The following is a 4,665-nucleotide window of genomic DNA, read 5'->3' as shown; positions in this document are numbered from 1 at the left end:
GGTGAGCTGTCCGTCGGAGTGGAACTCAGCAGGGGGTTGGTGTGCCCAAACAGCACCAGCAGGAACATCCTGATCATGGACCAAAACACGCTTGCACGAGGTGATCTTTGTGCAAGCCATCTACAGGTTGAAAACAAGAGAGTATCAGTAAAAAAATTTCAATAAATCAATAGAAAGAAAACTCAAGAGCAACCAAAATTTTTATAAAAATAGTTTTTATAAATTAACGCTTAACACGCGACCATTTCAAGCTAGGTTTGCATCCTATAGTCAATTTGGCTGTGATACCACTTCTGTCACACCCGGATTTTAAGACCAAAACCAAATGTAAACTATATGTATGCCAGTTTACACATACAAATAGCGACTTCATTGGTGGATAACAGACATAGTGCTCATTATTATAATGTTATTTATTACAAAATGACCACATGGGTCTACAAACATTTAACATAGTAGTGGAACCGAAAACACAACGAAGCTCCACACAACATACAGTTGACCGAAAGCTCCACAAGCCTAGAACTCTACGCCGTCTTTAGGATATTCTTCATAAGCTTCACCTTCTCAAAAAAAATTGTGAGTATTTCCAACACTCAGCAAGTGGGGGAAAGTATGACATGAAGGCTTAAACCAAGGTTTCCTATTCTCTAGGGTTTTATTTGCATAAGAGCCAATTTTAGCCCTAACTACAGAAAAGCAGTTTTATTTTAAATAAGGTAAGAAGTGCAAAAGATCTCCTTTAACCTCCGAGAATTCAATCAATTCTTAACTATGGAAAACATCCACCCGACTAATCATGTGAAGGTCCATGCTGCTCGTAACTGTGAGCATGGCTGAATATTTAATTTGACACTCTGCAGAGGTTGTACACTTTACCCACGAGTCATGATCATCTCGTTTGCAGGTACCCGTTGGAACGTTACACACTTGCGAGGTGTGCACCAAGAGATCACTACGAGGCTTCTCCAAAGAGTCTCCCAGTATGTACTCACCCATTGAGGTTTCACTGCCATACATAAGTAGAGTAACCCTCCACCCAGAAGCTCCCTCTTGGCCAGGTAGAATCAGGAAGTACCCCTTCCTTCTCTACACATCCAACTGGCTCATACACCACTAGGAGAACGTCTAATTACTTAGCCAAGCCATATCATATAGGTCTCGTGGTTGTACTGCTGTCATGGATGGTCGCTCCATGAACCGGTCCTTATTATGGTCAGGGCAAGACCACTAGCTAACCACCAAGGGTAAACACCAAACATATCCATCCAAGATAACCATGCCTGGAACACATCATCAGGCACACACCAACATACCCTTCTTGCCCAAACCCTAGATTCATTGTTGCTAATTCCCTTAACAACATCAATTATCATAACATACTTTTTATCTTAACTTTTGTTTCATAGCTCAAGATTCATCACCTACATACTACATGTTCATCTAAAAGCATGGCTAAGCATAAACATGATATTACTAAGAAATAAGCATCTACAAGTGTAAAGCCTGTATATAAAACTAGTGTTTGCTATACTAGCCATTTCACCACAAAAGAGCATTCATGTTTTGTAAAGTCTGACTTTATAATAAAACTAGGCTCACAACATGGTCAAAGTCTTCTTCCTGGAAATTCCCAAATTACTCTTGGACTGAATTGTCTACATGAGCACACAATCAAACATAAGAACAGTATACCAAACAATACTAAAACTTGCTAAAAGCCATACAAAAATATTCTACACGCTGCTATGAGAATTTTGAGCAAAAGGATTGCCTAAATCAGAGCTATGAGCAAAAGTTATCATTGATTGAAGTTCGAGGGGCCTTTCTGCAAATTTTACCTAGTTTCTAGAAATTCTAACTTATACATTTCTATTGAAAAATCTATGGAACTAGTCTATGGTGCTCCTGGACCATGGTCAGAGGTTCTGGATCAAAGGCATTGGAGAGGCTCGGCACGGCGGTGGGTAGTCGGCGGGTGGCTGGAATGGGGGCTCTGGTGTCCGGGCTTCACCGATAAGTGGCTGAAAAGAGAGAGGGAGGGCCGGCAATCTTACCCTAAGCAAAAAGGAGGCTGGAGTGGTGTCGGGGTGGCGGAGTGACGGTGAGGATGGCGGTGGCAGTTGGTGAGGTGGTGGGAGAGGTACTTCGGAGGCCAAACGTTGATGAAGGTCCACGGATTCGACTTCAAATAGTCCTGTAGTGCCTAGGAGGGGATTAGTTCAGCCAGAGATGGCACACACGCAGAGAATGATGGCGGCGACACATCTCACCAGAGCCGAAGAAGAAGTAGGTAGCTATGGCGATACAAGCAAAGAAAAAGGGCGTGAGTGGGTGGAAATGTGCAGAACTTTGCCAAGAAGAAGGAGGGCAACTTAAAAAGAGGAAAGGGAAAGCGGAGCAGCCGAAAACTGAAGGGGAAGGGGCGGCGACCATGGCCTTTATGGCCGGCAGTTTTTCGCCTTGAATGCACAATGGAGAGGGAATAAAGAGGGGGGAAGCGGGTGAGGGTGCCTTGAAGGCACTCAAAGCTTTGAATCTGACCGTTACTGGGAGAGGAGAGGGCACGGGGAAGGAGAAATGGCTGGTGGTGGAGGGATCTCGAGCGTGGGTCGGAGGAGGAAGAAAAGGAGCCGGGGCTCGGTGGCTCGGCTCAATGCAGGCCCACTGGCAAGAGAGAGGGAGCGGATGGGGAAGCGGAAGCAGGCTGGCCTGGTTTGGGCTCAGCCCAAATCGAGGGAGGAAGGGGAGGGTGAGCGGGCTACGGCCCAAGGAAGAGAAAGGGAGAGGGTAAAAGGGGTTTTAGGCTGGATTTTGAATGGGTTTTGGCCTGAGTTGAGGTTTCTTTTGTTTCTCTTTTTAATTTCTTTCTATTTCTATTTCTATTTCTATTTTGAAACTAAGCTGAATTCAAACGATTTTTTTAAACATTTTTCACTCAAAAATTCAAAGAGGGAGAAAAAGGGGCCTACTGCTACTACAGAGTTAGCATGAATGCAACAAATCAAATATAACCTAAGTTATTTATTTAATTTACAAAAATATTATTTTATTCCTATGCTAATGGTGATGCTATCAACTAATTTGTAGGCAAAATTTTAATAATTAACAAAACTAAAAGTTAGGGTGTTACAGTTGAGTTGACGGGGAACTCACTGAGTATGACTTTTCGTGCTTCTTGGGCCTCTTGCGCGTTAATGTGGTTTACGCAGCCTCATCCAAAGTTTTGTGACTGTCCGACTGAGTGATTCCCTCCTTGTCCTGCTCCTGTTGCTGGAGCTCTAGGGGCTGAACGAGCTGGAGCATTGCTCTAGTTGGCATTGGGGCAGTTCCTCATGTAGTGGTATGTTTGATGGTAGATGAAGCTCACCCTCTGGATATTTACTGGAGTCTTGGTGCTGCTCTACTAAGACTATCCTGTGTTGGAACTGCGAGGAGTTGATGCTACTATGCAAGATGTGGATCCCAGAGTTTGATATTGCATAGTCTGCTAACGCCGGTATTGGGCTTTCTAGCGCTGGTTGATTCATGTCCCTTGTGATCTTCTTCCCTGCTGTTTTTGGTTAGAGAACTTTTTCTTCCTTTTTGCGCCTATGGGTGAATGTGCTTCTTCTAGAAGGATGGTCGCATACATCAGAGTATTGAAGCCTATGTAGATGACAAGTATGAGCTAGACATACAAGTTGCGCTGCACTCCTTTCTTGAAATGGTCCTGCTTCTTCTTATCTGTTGACACATCTTTCGGGGCGTAGCGGGAAAGATGGATGAACTTCCAGATGTACAGGTTTACTGTCATTGATCCTTGCTTTAGACTATGGAATTCGCCAGCCTTCATTTCCATGGTCCCTTCCAGCACATGGTACTTCCAAAATTCTTCACAGAATTCCTCCGATACTCCTTCTGCCGTGAGGACATGTCCAAGAAATGCCACTTCTTGAAGCCAAAACATACATTTGCTGAATTGTGCATAGAGCTGGTGTGCTCTCAGCCTTTCCATAATCATCATTAGATGTTGTTCATGCTCTTTGGCACTCCTTGAGTAGATGAGAATATCATCAATAAACACTATCACAAATCGGTCCAGTTCTTCCATGAACACCTTGTTCATCAGATTTATATAGTATACTAGGGCATTTGTCAATCCAAATGACATGATTGTAAACTCATACAATCCATACCTTGTTACAAAAGTGGTCTTCTGGATGTCACTTTTCCTGATCTTTAATTGGTAGTATCCGTATCTCAAATCTGTCTTAGAGAAGTACTTGGCTCCTCTTAACTTATCGAACAGATCATCAATCCAGGGTACTGGGTACTTATTCTTGATGGTCACCTCATTCAAGGAACAGTAATCAACACACATCCTTTGACTCTCATCTTTTTTCTCTACAAACAAAACTAGTGATCCCCAGGGTGAAGAACTAGGTCTAATGAAACCACTTGCTTGCAATTCTCTAATATGCTCCTTCAGCAACTCCAGTTCATTGACTGCCATTCTTTATCGTCTCTTGGCAATCAGGGATATTCTAGGTAAGAGATCAATAACTAACTCATTGTCACGGTCTGGTGGCACACCTGATAATTCTTCTAGGAATATATCAGGGTATTGACATATTACTGGCACATCCTCTATTGACTCGGTAGTTAAGTTGCATATCACTAGGT

The sequence above is a fragment of the Phragmites australis genome, chromosome 17 (assembly GCF_958298935.1).
Source record: "Phragmites australis chromosome 17, lpPhrAust1.1, whole genome shotgun sequence".
Taxonomy (NCBI): Eukaryota; Viridiplantae; Streptophyta; class Magnoliopsida; order Poales; family Poaceae; genus Phragmites; species Phragmites australis.
The sequence above is the reverse complement of the archived record's forward strand: the minus strand, read 5'-3'. Positions refer to the sequence as shown.